General features: G+C 41.7%; 1 protein-coding gene across 3 annotated transcripts in view; it reads right to left on the bottom strand.

The window, feature by feature from the left end:
* Positions 1-20,352, bottom strand: part of KCNIP2 (potassium voltage-gated channel interacting protein 2) — an 808,713-nt gene that overhangs the window by 71,956 nt on the left and 716,405 nt on the right. The gene's annotated exons all lie outside the window — the stretch shown is intronic.

The following is a 20,352-nucleotide window of genomic DNA, read 5'->3' as shown; positions in this document are numbered from 1 at the left end:
ACACCTTAGTTGATTGATATTTGATGATATATCACCTATCACCACCTATCTATTTAGTGGGAATTTCATTTGATTAGAGTATTATATTGTTTGACTGCTACTCCATATATATTGGTTTGGTTTTTATTTTTTTTTAAAACTTTTATCTGGAAAATATTATGGCATCAATACACTCTGATTTTTTTGTACTTTAAATTTCGTTATTAATGGAGATATTACAAAACTTTAGAAATTTTGGAATACTTAAAGATCTTAGTACAAATTTCAAACAAAACCTATGTATGACCACAGTAGGGACTGAATAGTCATTTGTACAAAGTATCTGGACTTCAAAGTAAAATGAAATTTCTGGGCTAAATTTGCACTTTGAATGGAATATTTATTTATTTACAAAATGTATATACCGCATTCTACACGGTTTACATAAGAACATACATAAAAATTGTACTTTTTTTGGGGGGGGAGCAAGTGATATACAGGTACGAGAAGATTGTTTTTTCTTCTGCAGCAGTGTTTATCTCAAGTCGGTCCTGGAGTACCCCCTTGCCAGTCACAAACGTGATATATGCGCTGCCTCCTTTATATTCAAATTTCTTTCATGCATATTCATTGTGGATATCCTGAAAACCTGACTGGCAAGGGGGTACTCCAGGACCGACTTGAGAAACATTGTTCTACAGCATGCTTTCAGGAGTAGGATTGCTGACCATGAGCTGAAATTCTATTACCTTCTAATTAATGAGCCAGGAAAATATAAACAATATAACACACACCACTCAACCAGAGAAGTGCATCTCATTACACAGGCCTCAGAACTGGAGCCTACGCGCAGTTGTGTTATCACAAACCAGAAAAATCAGCGTAGTATCTTCGCTCCTTGCTCCAATCATTGGCCGAGAGGTACTAGTGCTAGATCACATATAGTCTTAATAAATTAATTATTTTTTTAATGTTTTCTAGATTTTTTTTCTTTTTCTTTTTATCCTAACTTGCAACGTCTAAAATTCACATCAATGTCTCTGCATTTCCACTCTCACTACTATTATTTTGTTATACGCACTTATCCAGTATTTTGAAAAAATTGACAAACTACTTATCTCACACAGTGGATGTGCTTTTCAATCAGTGCTTATCTTTAACATGCCTTTTTTCTTTTCCCTTCCCCCCCCCTTTTTTTTTCCCTTTTCCCTACATTCCCCAGGTAAATATAACCCAACCAAACTCCTAGTCAGGAATTAGAGATACAAAAAATGGCATGAGGTATTGGAGAGGGTGAAATGAGTCAAGAAGAAACATAGGAGAAGGACCTTAAGCAGAAGAAAGGAACACCAAGATAAGGACAGAAGTACTGTAAAATTATTCTATGAAATGAGCTGGACATTTTGAACATATGAACACTGAAGATTAAAAAAAAACATGTATGCTGAGCAGAAAACATACTTGCACTGTATCCTGTTTAACAAGCAAACATTTCACAGGCAAAAGTTGCAAACAACTATCAATTCAGTCCTATAACATGAAAAGAAAAGAAGTTCAGTCACATGCATTTTTCAAAATTGCAAAAACTGGCATTTGCTGTCCTGGCCTTTTCAAATATTTGAACAAAGATTTTTATCTCATTGTTCAGTTCCTAGAACATATTAAATATGCACAAGATATAAACTGTTGTGCCGAATGTATTTACATTTTTCTTCCAATTTAAACCGATTTTATTTTACAATCCCCCCTATTCGGCTCCACCTAATTTGTAAATAAAAATGGCGAAAAGGGTCACTAAATGCGAAGACCTGCTGCACTCTACATAACTTTTTAAAAATCTCATCAATTACTTTTACCAGAGATAACCAGAAACATACAAACGGATCCATGCCTCGTCCTTAAAAACAACCAACAATGTTATTCAGCTTCAGGCCACTCCTTCTGACTTATCATATATGGTTCATAGACAACGGCGCGAAAGACAAAAGCGCGCGCCGACAATTGAGCGCAGCGCGCACCGCCGCACCGCTCTAAATTATAGTTTTTAGGGGCTCCGACGGGGGGTTTTGTTGGGGAACCCCCCCAGTTTACTTAATAGACATCGGGCCGGCGTTATGGGGGGTTTGGGGGGTTGTAACCCTCCACATTTTACTGTAAACTGAACTTTTTCCCTAAAAACAGGGAAAAAGTGAAGTTTTCAGTAAAATGGGGGGGGTTACAACCAGTGCTCCCTCTAAGCGGGCGGGTGTTGTGAGCAAACTTTTTTTCGCTGTGAGCTAAAAATATCGGGCGCCAGCAAGTTATGAGCCAACTCGCCCGATTCTCCTCTCGCCGCCCTGCCATCTGCCGTACGCCGTGCGCTGTGACGTGAAACTTGTGCGCTGCGATCTAATATTTTGTGCGCCAGCGCACGCCAGCGCAGCTTAGAGGGAACACTGGTTACAACCCCCCACACCCCAACGCCCCCACAATGCGGCGCGATGTCTATTAAGTAAAGTGGGGGGGTTCCCCCCCCACACCCCTCCATCGGAGCACTAAAAATAGTAATTTAGAGCGGCGCACGCTGCACTCAATTGTCTGAGCGCGCCTTTGTCCCAGCGCGCTTTTGACCTGACACCATCATGCAATTGTCTGAGCGCGCCTTTGTCCCAGCGCGCTTTTGACCTGACACCATCATGCAATTGTCTGGGCGCGCCTTTGTCCCGGCGCGCTTTTGACCTGACACCATCATATATAGAGGTCCTTTCACTAAAGTGCACTAAAATCTAGTCTTAATATGTTTTAATAAATGATTTTACCCTATGCTATGCCCAGATTTAGCATGGCACTTTTGGGGGGGCATGCTCTCTATTTTTTATTGCAGGTCATGTATAGAGAATGACACGGGGACAAATTTTTGCCTGTCACCGCAGGAACTCAATTTCCCTGTCCCGTCCCCGTGAGTTTTGTCGCTGTCCCTGTCCCATTCCTGAAATCTCTGCCTTAACTGTGCAATCCTTGAACACTTATGATTTTAAAGCAGGGGTGTCCAACCTGTGGCCCGAGGGCCGCATGCGGCCCAGTGAAGTATTTTGTGTGGCCCTGGTCGAGGGCGATGCAGTGTTTTCCTCTGCTGCCCCTGGGTGTCTACCGTTTTGCCGGCTCCCTCCTCTGTCTTGCTGCAGCGTATGCGCATTTGTGCGACTCCAGAAACATTTTTTTCAGCCAATGCGGCCCAGGGAAGCCAAAAGGTTGGACACCCCGGTTTTAAAGTGTGTGAGGCTTGTCCAGATGAGGACAGAGCTTGCAGGAATGGGGCAAGGATAGGAAAAAAACTTGCCAGGATGGGACGGGAAAGTGACTAAAGAATGACACGGGGACAAATTTTTCACCGTCCCCGCGGGAACTCATGTGTTAATGTCATTAGCACAAGCTACCTGCAGGTTGGACACCCCTGCTTTAGAGCATTTACCTCACTGGCCCTTGGCGTTAGTTTGCAACCACAATAGTTTATCTGATACAGTGAGATGTTCATCTATCTCCCTAATATTCAATGTAAGTTGCCTAATGCATCCTATATAGGAGGCTTTAAGGTCCATAGTCCATAAATGCGACTTAACTTAGGTGCTTTAACATAGGCACCCTACCAGCTCCTAACTTAAGTGCAGAACACCATTAAAAAAAAATAATAATAGCATTTTTTTAAAAAATGGAGGCACCTACAAAAATAGTAGGTGGTGAGGAAAACACTCTGAAAGAATGCAGGGCTGAGAGGTCAAACTCAATAACAATATAATACTAAAACCAAGACTTCTCAGAGTAAATGTCCAAAATAGAAGTTAGATAAAATTCAAATACAATAAAGTAAATGCATTTATACATACACTCAGATATGTGTAATCCGACCAAGAGCCGTTGCTCCTACAGCCGAACCCACCGTCCCATCACTGTGTATGACTATAATGCTGGTGATATTGGAGTGCTTCTTAAATAATAAAAGTATTTTTCAGTGGCAATAAAAGGAAAAACAATTCCTACTTAACAATTCCTACATCACCCAGCAATTATTTCCTTGACATTTGAAACTACCAACGCCTCCTTTGAAAAAGACCCTCGAAACATGGTCTAAAAAACATGCTCTAAAAAAGTGTACGTGTGCATTTTCTCTAGGATGTATCTGCACATTTGATAAAATACACACATGCATCACAACTTTCTCTGCTCTTCCCAAACAATGCCCTAGAGATGCCTGCACGCATATCACATAAAAGTAGACTTCCTATGTTCCTGCTTTTTGTGCACGTATGCATTCACAATTTTTTAAAAATAAAAGCCCTTTTCTACACATAAAATAGGCTTAACAAGTGGAAAAAGGTTTATATAATCACCCCCAAATGCACAATTTGCATGCTGTGGCATATTAAGTAAATCATTTCCCATTACTCCCCCCTGTTTTCATGTTCAGATACTCTACAGCACAGGTGTCAAAGTCGGTCCTCGAGGGCCGGAATCCAGTCGGGTTTTCAGGATTTCCCCAATGAATTTGCATGAGATCTATGTGCATGCACTGCTTTCAATGCATATTCCTTGGGGAAATCCTGAAAACCCGACTGGATTACGGCCCTCGAGGACCGACTTTGACACCCGTGCTCTACAGTATCTGAACATGAAAACAGTCCAACTAGAATGTCATAATATTTGATTCCATGTGGCAAGATTCTGTCCTGTAGTTTGGAAGGTTTGCAGACAGACATCGTACTGGTGTTTTTGTTTTGTTGATGCAGTTGGCTGCTTAGGTATTCTGCACTATATCTTGGCTTCGACTGCATTTTGCAATTTGCTCCTCTGACTGGCACTATATTTCAGCAAAACGGAGCATTAATGTGCTGACATGCTGTGCACTTGACACACTCTGTGGCACAGCACCCAGCAGCTATGTCAGATTTAAATGAAAATTAATGGGAATAGAGCCATTAAAGTTTCTACATCTAAATCAGTTAGGAAAAGTAATGGGGAGGAGGTGAGGGACAGCTGCAGCCTAAATAAGGTTCATCTCTAGAGGACAAATCTAAGCGAGAGATGGTCCCCTGTACAGAGGCACAACTAAAAAAGGTTGCGAAGGAAACTCACTCAAATGGATGAATCTTTTCCTTCAGAAAATTAATCTGATTACCAAATGAATTAAAGGGAATGGGGAGCATAAAATCAGGTGTATTACAAACAACAGCACCATGATATCATGGGACCAATATTTAAAACCACTTTTGCAACCAGTGTTCGTGCCAATAATCAAAGTGCCTTTTTTAACAGAGGGCACTTATATGGACAAAGTTATACTTAGAATTGTGGTGGATTTAAGGGTATTCTGGGGGTCTGGCTTAAAATTAAACAGAGTTGTGATATGTACGAGGGAGTACTGAAAAGTTCTCAGCCCAACCAACCAACTTCCGAAATTCTGGGCTCTTAGTTTCAGTATCTGGTAACCAAAGCTGAGATGCCATAATGCCTCACTCCACCAATAAGAGCCAACTTCATCTGTGATGTCACAATGGCTTGATTTCCTGTACTTGGCCCATTTTTATTACATACAAGGGGTGCTGAAAAATTCTCAGCCCAACCAATCAACTTCCAAAATTCTGAGCATTATTTTGCTAAAGTAGCTGAAAAGAGTGCTATCTTAATTAAGTGTCAATTTGTGGAAATGAAACTCTATGTTTTGACATTATTTCAGATCATTGATTGAACCATATCCATGTCATTTCCCTCTTGGTTGGGCTGAGAACTTTTCAGCACTCTCCTCGTAGTCATGAGGGTCATTTTTGATAGGACGTCTAAGTCCGACTTTGGATGTTTCCTGCAAGATATCCAAAGTCGGAAGTGAACAAATGACCATTTTTGAAACTAGCAGCACTACAAGACATCCCAATTTTTTTTTTTATCGCCTACTTAAACGTCTTGGCTGCCAGGACATCCAACCCTTAGGATGTGCAATTTTATTTGCCATTTTCGACCACAAAACCGTCCAAGTTCACAATGTCCAAATTCAGACCATTTGGATGTGGGAGGGGCCAACATTGTAATTAACTGACCACACCTACATAGAGCAGTGGGGCACCTTAGAGGGCACTGCTATGACCTTCAAAGAAAGGGTGCCAGATGTACATCTCACCATATACCCCTTATAATTTATGCTGAGCCCTCCAAAACTCCCCCAAAACCTACTATACCCACCTGACTCCCACCCCTATAGCCCTTATGGCTGCAAATGGCACCTATAAGGCAGAATAGTAGGATTTTGATGGGCTCACACTTTCCACCATAAATGTATTGGTTAGAGTGGTTTATGGGCCTGGGTCCTCCTCTCTATGGCTTACTAGCCCACTCACAAGGCTACTTAAGATACTTGGGTGATGCTCTATTAGGCTTTCCCATACTAGGTGCTGTTGTTTTAGAGACAGGTATATGCTGTTTCATTCAGATTTTGGGGGACTGGGGAAGTGTGGAGGGTCATAACTTAACCCTTCTATTGGTCATCTGATCAGTTTAAGTAACTTTTAAGCACTTAGATGCTTTTTTAAAACAGGTCTAGCTCAGAACGTCTAAGTTCCGTTCAGGACGTCTTGGGAAAGGTTCGATTAATGCTGCAAAATGTCTAGGTCTAAGCCCACCCAAAGCCCGCCCAGAACACACCTTTGACATGCTCCCCTTTTGTTTTGGATGCACAGTGGCTGGGTTACTTCGCAAGACATTCAGAGACATGGTTTCAAAAATCGGCACCTGGACGTTTTGGTGAGGAAAACATCCAAGTGCTGATTTATGTCGTTTTTTGGACATCTCAGAGTTTTGAAAATGCCTCCAGTTCTCTATATGACTTAGAGGTTCATTTCCAAATTACTTAAGATACACAAATTACCTAGGTTTCTATGGTAATTTGTGTGTCTAAGTGCTTTGAAAATGAGCCCCATAAACATGCAAGTGCCAGATATAAACTTTTGAATGGATAAGTTGTCTGTGTATAGTCCTCAGTGGCATTTACACGATTACTGCTGCTAAATATACATTTAAAAGTCGATGGTCACTCATGTGCACAGCTTAAAAGCCCTATGGTAAAATACCAGGGAATTGTGAATGCACCTAAGTTATTTGGAGAGTGGCAACATTTAGGCCTGCAAAACAGTAGATCTAAAGAATGCACATAAATTCACACTGTTTAAACAGACGGTGTCACTAAATATACTGACAAACAGATTGGACCCAATATCTAACACTTAAGGTTAAGATATATGCAGATATACAATGTGTGACTGTGGACAGAGCCCAAAATGTTTAGAAAAGTTCTAGTAATCGTCAGGCAGCTAAGCATCAACTGCTCTCTTTCATAGGTCCTTTGAAATAGTTGTTTGTGGTATGATCAGTTCTCCCTAGCTTTTTTTTGGTAAAGTACAAACTCAAAACCTTTTGGGAAGGATACCCAAACTCAGTTGTGCAGACTTATTTCGCAGAGCAGTTTATCCGATGCCTAATTTCTAAACCCCCAATTCTAACCAGCCAAGCCATTGTGCTAAGGAAACTATCGAGTTCACTTAGGGTTCCTTTTACTAAGGTGCACTAGCGTTTTTAGCAGGGCTGTAGAGTCGGTAGATAAATGTTCCGACTCCGACTCCTCAGTTTTTTGTACTTCAGATTCCGACTCCGACTCCAGGTACCCGAAATTTCCTCCGACTCCTCGACTCCGACTCCACAGCACTGGTTAATTTTCAGATCGTTAAAATGGAATGTCAAGTTGAAAGAAATGAGCATTTTCAACACCATCTTATTTTTGCTTTTAATCAAGGTTCTAAGGCCGCAGAAGCTGCTCGCAACATTTGTGCTGTGTATATAGTGGGTGCTATAGCTGAAAGAATCGCTCGTGATTGGTATGCCAAGTTCAAAAATGGAGTCGGTAGATAAATGTTCCGACTCCTACTCCTCAGTTTTTTGTACTTCAGACTCCGACTCCAGGTACCCGAAATTTCCTCTGACTCCTCCTCCTCGACTCCGACTCCACAGCCCTGGTTTTTAGGGCGTGCAAACCACGCGCTAAACGAAAAATACTAACGCAAGCTCTGTGGAGGCGTTTGCGTCTAGTTTGCGCTAAATCCGCTAGCACACCTTAGTAAAAGGAGCCCTTAGTATTTTACACACTTGATTCTGAATTAATCTCATTTTTGTACATTATTGTGTCTCCTGATGAATAACCCTTTCATTGCAGAAGAAAATGCTGGAGTCAAATAAACCAGGGTCTCATGACAAGAACTTGCAATTCTCAATATCATACCTGGGGTTTGCAAACCTTTTCTCAGCACAAGGTGAGGGAATAATAATTTGTATAGATGGGAATGGAGTGGGCGAGGAGCACAACAAGGGAAAGCTCTAGTGGACTCTTCTTCCTACTTATTCTAAAATAAAGTACCTTAATTTGGGTATGTGTGGATAACTCATTGAGACTATGAAAACATGCTAAACAGTGGTTCCATATTCCTCTTTTACCATCAGTGCAAAACTCAGCTGCATGATTTATCTACTTTCAATCTCATCACACTCACCTGACCCCTCTCCTCAAATCACTTCGCTGGCTCCCTATTCCCTTCCGCAAACAGTTCAAACTCTTATTACTAACCGACAAGTGTCTTCATGCCACAGCCCCTCAGTATCTCTCCTCTCTTATCTCTCCTTATACGCCTCCCCGAGAATTCTGTTCCTCAGATAAGCTGTTTTTATCTGTACCATTCTCCTCCACTACTAATTCCAAACTTTTTTCTTTTCATATGCCTGGAATAAACTACCTGAGTTCATCCATCATGCCCCTTCCCTTACTTTATTTAAAAGCAGACTCAAAACCCACCTTTTTGATATAGCCTTCAATCCATAATTTTACTACCCACTGCTCACCACCCTAGCCAGGAGATTAACCATCCCCCCCAACTGTATTCCCCCCCAGCATCCTGTTTGTCTGTTTAGATTGTAAGTAGAGAATGACATGGGGAAAAAAAAATCTGTCCCCATCACTGCCCCGTCACCGGACCACCGTCCTCTTCACTGCCCTGTCGCCGCCATCCCCTTCACCTCCCCGTCCCCGTCGTCCCCTTCACCACCCTGTCCCTGTCCCCGTCCCCACAGCATCCACCCGAGAATTTCCCTTCCTCTCCTTACCTTCACAGCATATAGAAACTTAAGGGAGGTAAGGCGCGTGGTCACCGATCGCACGCGGCCCTTTCCCTCTCTCCCTACCTCCGGCCAAATCTATCTCCCTCCCCTTACCTTAGCGGTGCTTTAGAAAAGAAACTGAAGTCGGCGAAGCCTGCCTGTGCTGCCCTGCAGTCGCGTGTGTGTGGGCGGAAGCTTCTTCTCTGACGCAACCGGAAGTTGCGACAGAGGAGAAGCTTCCGCCCACACACACGCGACTGCAGGGCGGCACAAGCAGGCTTCGCCGGCTTCAGTTTCTTTTCTAAAGTGCCGCCGAGGTAAAGGGTAGGGAGGGAGATAGATTTGGCCAGAGGTAGGGAGGGGGCCACGTGCGATCGGTGACTGGGCACCTTCCCTCCCTTAACTGCGGGGACAAAGCCATTCATCGCTCCACGGGGCGGTGGATGGCCTTGTACCCATGCCCGCAGTGAGCACTTTTTCCCCCCCCACTGTTTTGGCGGGTAACTGCCACCGTGTCATTCTCTAATTGTAAGCTCTTTCAAGCAGGGCCTGTCTCCTTCGTGACTGTACAGCACTGCATTCATCTAAAAATAATAGCAGTAATAATAGTAGACATTCAGGGAAATCTGATATTCATCTGCTACTTACCTCCTGGAGGCCAAGACTGACAGGATGAATTGATCCTATTGACCTTTACTTTTGACATTTTCATTTTATTAAAATATTTCTTTTCATATCATGTCTTATTGAAAATACCCAAAGTGCAAGTTAAGAATTAACTATAGCAAGCAATATTACAAGACAATAGATGCATTGTTATTTTTCCTACTTTGGTTTCCATTTCTTCTGCTGATGAGCAACTAAAAACATGTAAATGTAAGGCACAGTTTTATTTATAAGCAAAAAAAAAAAAAAAAAGGAGAGAAACGCCCTGGTAGTCAGCGGAGAAGAACAAAAGAAGGGGACTGCTGAGAAGTCAAATCCAGTCCAAAATAGTTTTTATTCTTGTAAGTAACGAGGATCTAAATTTTGATAATGTACAAATTGCCTTTCTCAGGGAACAAAAAAACCCCACTATAAAAAATACAAATACATATAATGCAATAATATAAAAAGCTTAAAAGTATATCATGTAAGAAACCATATATATAAAAACATTTAAGAAACCATTTATCTATAAAACCATTAGTGAAAATATAAAAACAAAAACATTGAAAAGGATGTGAATGAAAATGCTATATGTAAGAGGATGTGAAGCTCACAAAAACGGAATATACAATGGGGCTCTTAATCGAAACAGAAAAACGTCTAAAAACTGGCCTAAATCAGCACTTGGACGATTAGTAATAAAATTTATCCAAATGCCCATAATCAAACCGGGTTTTAGATGTATTTAAAAACGACTTAGGCCTTCACAGTGCTGCTGAACGACCAGAGCTAAAAGGGGCATTTTAGGAGGAATGGTGAGGGCAGGATTTGAGCGGGACGTGGGCCATCCTAGACATAGTCGTACTGCATGTATAACCGAAAGATTTACAAAACTGCCAGGACGAAACTTGGACGTTGTGACTTAGGCCATCTAAAACCAGGTCTAAGTCCACAGAAGGTATCCAAAGTGACCAGATAAGCATTGCAGACACAAACTACAGACCCCCCCACACACAGCCCCCTCCCACCTCCATAAAAATTGTAATAACAACTTTACATATCTGCCTCCAGAACATCAGCACCTGGCAGTCTGGCATAGGAAAGCCTAGTAGAGCTGCACAGAGATGGCTTAAGTGGTCTTGGGGTAGGTTAGTGAATCATGGAGAGAAGGACATACGAACATAAGAATTGCTGCTGCTGGGTCAGACCAGTGGTCCATCTTGCCCAGCAGTCCGCTCATGGGGCGGCCCTAGATCAAAGACCAATGCTCTAAATGAGTCTAGCCTTCACTGTGTATGTTCTGGTTTAGCAGGAACTTGTCCAACTTTGCCTTGAATCCCTGGAGGGGAAGAGCGTTCCAGTTGTTGACCATTCTCCTGGTGAAGAAGAACTTCCTTACGTTTGTACGGAATCTATCCCCTTTCAACTTTAGAGAGTGCCCTCTCATTCTCCCTACCTTGGAGAGAGTGAACAATCTGTCTTTATCTGCTAAGTCTATTCCCTTCAATATTTTTAATGTTTCAATCATGTCCCCTCTCAGTCTCCTCTTTTCAAGGGTGAAGAGGCCCAGTTTCTCCAATCTCTCACAGTATGGCAACTCCTCCAGCCCTTTAACCATTTTAGTCACTCTTCTCTGGACCCTTTTGAGTAGTACCATGTCCTTCCTCATGTTCTTCATGTATGGCGACCAGTGCTGGATGAGGGCACACCATGGCCCGCTACAGCGGCATGATAACCTTTTCCAATCTGTTCGTGATCCCCTTCTTTATCATTCCTAGCATTCTGTTCGCCACTCTAATCACTGCATTCATGGTGAAAAATGTGTACCCCCCCTAAAACCCACCAAACCCTTTTGTACTGCCATATAAGTGGCTCCTGCAGCCATAAAGGCTATTGGGGTGGTAGATAGGTCGGTCTAGTAGGTTCTAGGGGTATTTGGGGGGGCCTCACCATCATGAGCTGTAGGGAGATGTTTCTGTGGCACCCTTTTTGTGACGTGCCTTGTTAGGTACCCACTACTCTGGTGCCATGTCTGGGTGTCCAGTCCATCACTTTTCTGGCCACTCCTGCGTCCAAAAGATCTTTTTCTAGGTGTTTGCGACTTGGACGAATTTACGGACGAAAATGGGATATAAAGATGGATGACTTAGCGGTCTGAGCGATCAGACGGCTGGACGTACAGTTGGACGATTTAAATATATATATATATATGCTGGATGTATTTTTTGAAAATGGACCTTGTCCTGTGTCCGACTTTGGGCGACTTGCGACTTAGGCCAAAATGGATTTAGACGTTTCTTTTAATTATGCCCCTTCATGAGACAAGGAGCAAAAAAACAGTAGTGAAATATAAAAATAAAAGATAATAAAATATTATAAGGCAACCAACCAGCTATTGAACATACATGAATACGGTAGTAGAAACAAAAATAAGAAGTGCCGTGAGGCCACCATCAAACCGTAAAATGTGATCTAGATGCGGTGTGACAGCATTCATTTATTTATGCACTACAGTGTGAAGTGGAACCCAAGGCCATTGAGCACAAATTTCAATTAGAAGGTACCTACAAAAACAGGAGCAAACAAGTCGTGTTATGGCTCAAATAAGCATAAAAAAACTCTACAAAAACAAAAGGGAAAGCTTACTTAGTATCCAGCGGGCTATATTCACCAAGAAAAATTAAGAAAAGAAAAATCAGAACAAACTTGCCATGATGTAAAGAATCGCCACAAAGCTGAAAGGCAAATTCACAGCAGTATGCCACAGAAACGTCCTGAAGCACGAGCGCATCAAAACCACACACACATGCGCATGGCAAAGCAAATAGCCAGCTAATATTTCATATATGAATATTCATGAATCGGACACCCAATGCAGACTGCGCTCGCACTAACAAATATACCCCCATTTTACGCAGAAAATGGTTACTGTGGATGGGCAGACTAGATGGGCCATTTGGCCTTTATCTGCTGTCATGTTTTCTATGTAACCGTAGCACTGTTTTTAGCGTTGGCCACAGTGGTAATAACTCCGACGCTCATAGGAATTCTATGAGCGTCGGAGCTGTTACTGCCATGACTGGTGCTAAAAACTGTGATACGGTTTTGTAAAAGAGGGGATAATGCAATGTTACCATTCGTGGGAGAAAACAAAAGTGGGACCCGAATAATGTGTTAAATAATGTATGAAATTACACAATTGGATGTTTCTGCTATTTTGCAATCTTCTGATATTGAAATTCAGGGACGGGCAACATTGTTGGTCTCTCTTGTATTCTTACAGGATAAAAAAATGTTGTTGAAACTATACTTTAATTTAAAACAGATCACCTATTTAGGTGAAAGGGTATACATATTTCCAGACGTCTCAAAGTGGACACAGTCCAGGAGGAAAGAATTTTTAATATTTCGTCCAAAAGTGATTGCTTTGGGGCAGTGTTTCAGTTGAGATTTCCATGTAAATGTTTTGTCTCATATCAAGGGAGAAATTATATTTTCTTTGAACCTGCCCAATTAGGTTTTTTCCTAGAGGGTAAAGGAGTCTCGACACAGCCAGAATGAAACAGGTTACAAATGCGGTATTTAATTATGGATAGGTTAACATCTTATTACTGCTCTATTTCTTATTTTTTCTTTTTTTGTATATGAATTCCCCCTTTTTTCCAAGGGGTTTTCTCACTTTGCCTCTTACCCTCAGATTATGGACTGTATTAGATAAATATTTCATTGTTTATTTTCTGGTGCTTAGTCCAAACAACTGAGTTTACACTTTTGTATTCCTTTTATCATCTATGGAGCTCAAAATCGAAAGAGAAAAACGTCCAAAAACCGGCCTAAGTCGGCACTTAAACATAGAAACATAGAAAATGATGGCAGAAAAGGGCTATAGCCCACCAAGTCTGCCCATTCCAAATACCCGCCTCCCTGATTTCACTCCCTTAGAGATCCCATGTGAATATCCCATTTTCTCTTAAAATCTGACACGCTGCTGGCCTCAATCACCTGCAGTGGGAGTTTGTTCCAATGATCCACCACTCTTTTGCTGAAGAAGTATTTTCTGGAGTCGCTATGAAACTTCCCTCCCCTGATTTTTAGCGGATGCCCTCTGGTGGTTGAGGGTCCCATGAGGTAGAAGATATCTTCTTCCGACTCAATAAGGCCCGTGATGTACTTAAATGTTTCAATCATGTCTCCCCTCTCTCTTCGTTCCTCAAGTGAGTACAGTCGCAGTTTATTCAGTCTTTCTTCATACGTGAGATCCTTGAGCCCCAAGACCATCCTAGTGGCCATTCGCTGAACCGACTCGATTCTCAGCACATCCTTCCGGTAGTGTGGTCTCCAGAATTGAACACAATACTCAAATGAGGCCTCACTATGGATCTGTACAGTGGCATCATGACTTCAGGTCTCCTGCTGACAAAACTTCTACGGATACAACCCATCATTTGGCTTGTCCTGGAGGAAGCCTTCTCCACTTGATTGGCTGCCTTCATGTCCTCACTAATGATCACCCCTAGATCACGTTCCGTCGTGGTCCTGGCTAAGGTCTCGCCATTTAGTACATAGGTTCTGTGCGGGTTTCTCTTACCCAGGTGCATTACCTTACACTTTTTAGCATTGAAGCCTAGCTGCCAAGTTGCTGACCACCGTTCCAGCAGCAGTAGGTCCTGCGTCATCAGGCAAAATGCTTTTACCTACTATGTTGCAAAGTTTGGCGTCGTCGGCGAACAGCGATACCCTTCCTCTAAGTCCTTGGGTCATATCTCCTATGAATAAGTTGAATAGAATCGGGCCCAAGACCGAGCCCTGCGGCACTCCACTGATCACGTCTGACGTTTTGGAAGGGGTACCGTTTACCATCACCCTCTGAAGTCTACCACTCAGCCAATCCTCAACCCATGTAGTTAGAGTGTCCTCTAATCCTATCGATTTCAGCTTGTTCAATAACCTTCGGTGTGGGACGCTATCAAAAGCTTTACTGAAATCCAAATATACTACATCCAGTGACTCTCTGGCATCCAGTTGTCTAGTAACCCAGTCAAAAAAGCTAATTAGATTAGATTGGCAGGATCTGCCTTGGGTGAATCCGTGTTGGTGGGGATCACATAGGTTTTCCTCGTCTAGAGTTGTATCAAGATTCCGTTTGATCAGTGTTTCCATGAGCTTGCACACTATAGACATGAGACTCACTGGCCTGTAGTTTGCCATCTCTGTCCTGCAGCCCTTTTTGTGGAGTGGGATAACGTTGACGGTTTTCCAGTCCAAGGGGACTCTTCCTGTGCGTAGGGAGAGGTTGAAAAGAACAGATAATGGTTCTGCCAGGACTTCACTCAACTCCCTGAGCACCCTGGGGTGTAGGTTGTCCGGTCCCATGGCTTTGTTTACTTTGAGTCTTGATAGTTCGTAGTAGACGCTACTGGGCGTAAACTCGAAATCGTGAAACGGGTCTTTCTGGCTATCTCCTGTCTGAAGCTGTGGACCAGCTCCCGGCGCCTCACAGGTGAAGACTGAGCAGAAGTATTCGTTTAGTAATTCTGCCTTGACAGAATCTGATTCTACAAAGTTACCATCCGATTGCTTCAGGAGTTCTATCCCATCTTTGTTTCTTTTCCTGTCACTAATATAGCTGAAGAAAGATTTATCCCCTTTCTTGATGTTCCGTGCTAGGTCTTCTTCCATTTGGAGTTTGGCCTCTCTGACTGCTTTTTTGACAGCTTTAGATCTGTCCAGATAGTCTTTTTCCGCCTCTCATTTTCCTAAATGTTTGTAGGTGATAAATGCTTCTTTTTTCTTTTTAACAAGGTCCGAAATTTCTGTACATTGGGGTCTTTTGTTTCTCCTGCGCTTATTTCCCAAATACGTCCAAGTGCCGATAGTAAAAATGGGTTTTGGACATATTTCTAAACGACCTAGGCCTTCATAGTGCCGCTGAACGACCAAAGCTAAACGGGGTGTTTCGGGAGGAGTGTCAAGGGTGGGACGTGGGCCGGCTTAGACTTAGTCGTACAGCATGTATAACCGAAAATTATACAACCCAGGATCGACAGAACTTGGATGTCATCAGATAAGCACTGCACACACATAAAACAGACCCTCCACACACTACCCCAGTGATCACCGACTCCCCCCACCCCCATAAAAATATTAATCACACCTTTAAAATTTAGCCTCCAGACCATCATCACCTGTCTGCCTGGCATAAGAAAGCCTAGTCGTCCAGCACAGAGGCGGCTTAAGCCGTCTCGGGGATGGGTTAGGGACTCATGCAGAGGAGGACCCATGCCCATAAGCCCCTGTAATCACCGCATTGATACTTAAACATGTGCACTGCCCTATACACCCCCTAAACCCTTTTGTACTGGCATATAAGTGGCTCCTGCAGCCATAAGGGCTATTGGGGTGGTAGATAAGTGGGTCTAGGGGATTCTGGAGGTGGTTTGGGGGCTCACCATGACCTATAAGGGAGCTGTAGTGAGGAGAAGACATGGCACCCTTTTTGTGAAGTTCACAGCAGTGCCCTGTAAGGTACCCCACTATTTAAGTGGCATGTCTGGGTGTTCAGTCCATCACTTTTCATACCCCTCCCAAGTCCAACAGGGCTTGTTCTAGGCATTTTTGACTTGGACGAAAAGTTAGACGAAAATGTGGTATAAAGATGGACGATTTAGCGGCTTGGATGATCAGATCGGCAGGACGTATAATTAGATGATTTTCGAAACAAAAAAAATTTTGGACGTATTTTTTGAAAATGTGTCCTAAGCTGTTTTTTACTTTGGACGACTTGCAACTTTGATGCAAACGGACTTAGACGTTCCTTTTGATTATGCCCCTCCACTTATATTAGATGTATTGAAATGATAAATAACAAAATAAAAAAAAATAATAATAATGTATGAAAAAACTATAACCTCATGAATCCAAAATGAGCACATATGAATTACAAAGTTAAATCTTATAACTGTTATATGAAATAAAACTGTTTATGATGATAAAATAAATATAGCCTACTGCAAATGAAAAACGAACTGCATAAGTAAACAAACATGTAAAGCTTTTTTGTAAAAAACATCAAATGGATATCATAAAAACATACTATAATCTATAATCTACCTTAGTATTAAGACCATCGGGGTAAATTATATTCAGATCATGGATGAGCCTCTATTCTTCTTAGAACAGCACAAAATCAATACAGCACCCTCTTGGGTTCAATGCAATCATTTTGAAAACAAAAAAATGTAAGTCTTTGGTTTCATGCTTTTTTTCTTCCCAATAAGCAACTAAGCCTGTTTATATTACTATGATGTTCAATAATCTGGCTGTTAATCATCCTCTTCGTTTTTCCAACATATAGAAGCTTTGAAATATCTAATACTTCTTTTGAAATGATTCCCCTCCTAATGTTTTTTCCACTCTCCATTTACCGTCCTTTTTTATTAATTGTACTTTGATGTATTTTAAACAACCTTTCCCTCCCCTACTTTCTTTCCGTCTCATGTACGTTAATCCAAATTCATCTAGTATTTTTAATATTTGATAAAATATTGCTTTTATTTACCTATTTTAATTGTCCCTTACAATCTTTCTATATTGTACACGTCTAGACATTTGTTTTGATAGACGGTATATCAAAAATAAAGAAACTTGAATGATTTAAATGACACCTACAGAATTATAATTGGATGAATGTTGCAGAATATACTCCCTGTTCTATTAAACTGCGCTAGCAGTTTGTAGTGCAGAGGGCCGCGCTTAATGGCGCTGCTCCCGATGCAGCTCACCACATTAAAAACTGCTAGCGCAGTTTAATAGAAGAGGGGGAAAAAAGCCATTTTGTCTACTTGGCTGTCTTCTGATCCACCAACTTATAGTCATTGGAGAACATTGATGATTATTCATGCTTCTTTGGAGCGTAGCCACTTTGTAGGAGGTCCGGGTCGTTGTTTCTAGATCATTTGGGAATCCTTTTGGATGGACCTTATTCCTCGTGCCCGGAGTAGACTTTTGAATGTTTGATTGGAAGTTCTTTTTGTTTAGCATGCTCACGATCTGAGTTTGTTCGGAGGGTGGGAAGGGATTATTGGGGGGGGGGGGTTATACTGTGCATATATATCAGAAAATTGTTTCATTCTGTCATTTTTGTATGCATGCACTTTGATATTCAATAAATATATTTCAACATAATAGAAGAGGGGGTTAGTGTCTATGAGTAATAGGATGTATAAATATTCTGATCTCTAAATTCAAAGGACATATACTGCGTCTCCCACATCTCTTGTATCCAACATATGCAGTTGCTGGTGAAGATGTGTTGAGATTTGGTAAGTTTTATTTATGTCCATGCTAAGGCTAAATTGACCTACCAAACTATGCCACAAGAGATATTTGCAGCCAGAAGTAAGACAATGAATCATAACCTAGTTCAAGTACTGTTTGATCCCAATTCTATAAACAGCACCGGAATCAACCTTAACCATATTGGCTATAGAGGTCCATCAAGAAATAGATTTTTCTGATGAACAGAACTGAAAGAGAAAAGAACTACAAAAATGACCCTATGTGATCAGTTCTGTAAGACAACCTTCAAGCTTTGCAAAATATCCCCTCTTTTTACGAAGCTGCGTTAGGCTTTTTTATTGCTGGCCATGGTGGTGTTAGCTCATAGAATTCCTATGAGCCACAGCTGGCAATAAAAAAGCCTAACATGGCTTAAAAAAAAAAGGGGGGAGATATTTTGCAAAGCTTGAAGGTTGCCTTACAGAACTGGTCATACAGGGTCATTTTTGTAGTTCTTTTCTCTTTCAATTTTGTTCATCAGAAAAATCTATTTCTTGATGGACCTCTATAGCTCTATAGGGGTGGGGGGTGAAATTCAAAGTTGAGAAACTAGTTCCAATGTTTTAGTTATAGTTCCAACGTGCCTTCTCTTCTAGCTAATTCTGAGGGCATACAACATGGTGAAGTCCACCAAACTGAGCAAAAGGAATTAGGAGTTGTTTGGGATGTAGAAGGTAGGGATGGGGGGCAATATCTGCAGGATAGTGATTCAGTAGTCAGAAAAAATATTGTGCTGAACTGGGAATGAGAGGGATTTGGGTACGGGATGATGGTGACTGATGGTACCTAATAGGTTAAAGGGGGAAATTGAATTTTTGTTTCCTGATTTGGTGAGTTGTTTTGGGTAGGAAGGTGCTTACTTTGTGGAAGGGTGGGAGATGGCTGAAGGGTTGGTCTACTGGGAAAGGTTTGGCCCGCTCTGTCCTCCCCCCTTTATTTTTGATGGAAATATGTTCCATGGATTAGGTTAGGGTGGGGGGATGGTGGTTGGTCACAGCTAGGGTGGAACAAGGTTTGGCCTCAAGGGGATTAGGCAGTGGACATTTTGGTGGGTTATGAAGGTTCAGAAGAGACTTGATGTATGTTTTAGGTCTTTGTACAAGACCTTGGACCTGCACCAGTGGAAGTGTAATCCTGTGTCACTGTGAATTGGACATTTGTGCTAATGTTATGAGAAGGTTTCAAGCTGGCTCACATGTAGCTAGTTTATCACCAACTAGTTGAACAGGGATGGGAGAAAAGATATATTGTTTGGGGTAATTTCATTACAATTTCTTGTTACTTGTGTAGTTCAATAAAACTGTGGCCAATGTCTTGCCAATATTTGCCTAGTTTAAAGTATTTTATTAGGTGAGATGTGTGAGTGTGCGACATTGCAAAGTGATGGTATAAGTGCCAATGTTATATATAAACAATCAACAATCAGGTGCTTACATTGTTATATAACTCTATCTATACGGTAACTAGATGTCATTTCAGTTGCAAGGAGCAAAGGGTACCTAGATATTATGAAAAGACTGCACTCTGCTATGTGATATGATAGAGCTCTATAAAATTCCGAGTAGAGTGGAAAAGGTAGATGTGAATCACTTGTTTATTCTTTCCAAAAATACTAGGACTAGGGGGAATGTGATGCAGTAGATTTATAATAAACCAGTGAAAATATTTCTTCACACAACATAAGAACAGCCTTACTGGATCAGTCTAATGGTCCATCTAGCCCAGTATCCCAAATTCATACCCATAAGCAGAGCATTTAATGTTCCAACATATATTAAAAATCAACTCAACAATTTTTCCAGTACAAAAGACATAGAAACATGATGGAAGATAAAGGCCAAATGGCCCATCCAGTCTGCCCATCCATAGTAACCATTATCTCTTTTTCTCTCTAAGGGATCCCACGTGCCTTTCTTGAATTGAGTCACAGTCTTTGTCTCCACCACCTCTTTCGGGAGTCTGTTCCAAGCATCTACCACCCTTTCTGTAAAAAAGTATTTCCTTAGACTAGTCCCGAACCTATTACCTCTTAACTTCATCCTATGACCTCGCATTCCAGAGCTTCCTTTCCAATGAGAACTCAACTCATGCGCATTTACATCATGTAGGTATTTTAAACATCTCTATCATATCTCCCCCTCTCCCGCCTTTCCTCCAAAAATATACATATTAAGATAGTCTGTCCCCATACGCTTTAATGGCGAAGACCACGTGCCATTTTAG

The sequence above is a fragment of the Geotrypetes seraphini genome, chromosome 4 (assembly GCF_902459505.1).
Source record: "Geotrypetes seraphini chromosome 4, aGeoSer1.1, whole genome shotgun sequence".
Classification (NCBI taxonomy): Eukaryota; Metazoa; Chordata; class Amphibia; order Gymnophiona; family Dermophiidae; genus Geotrypetes; species Geotrypetes seraphini.
Note: the sequence above shows the minus strand (reverse complement) of the source record. Positions and strands in the feature narration are given on the sequence as shown.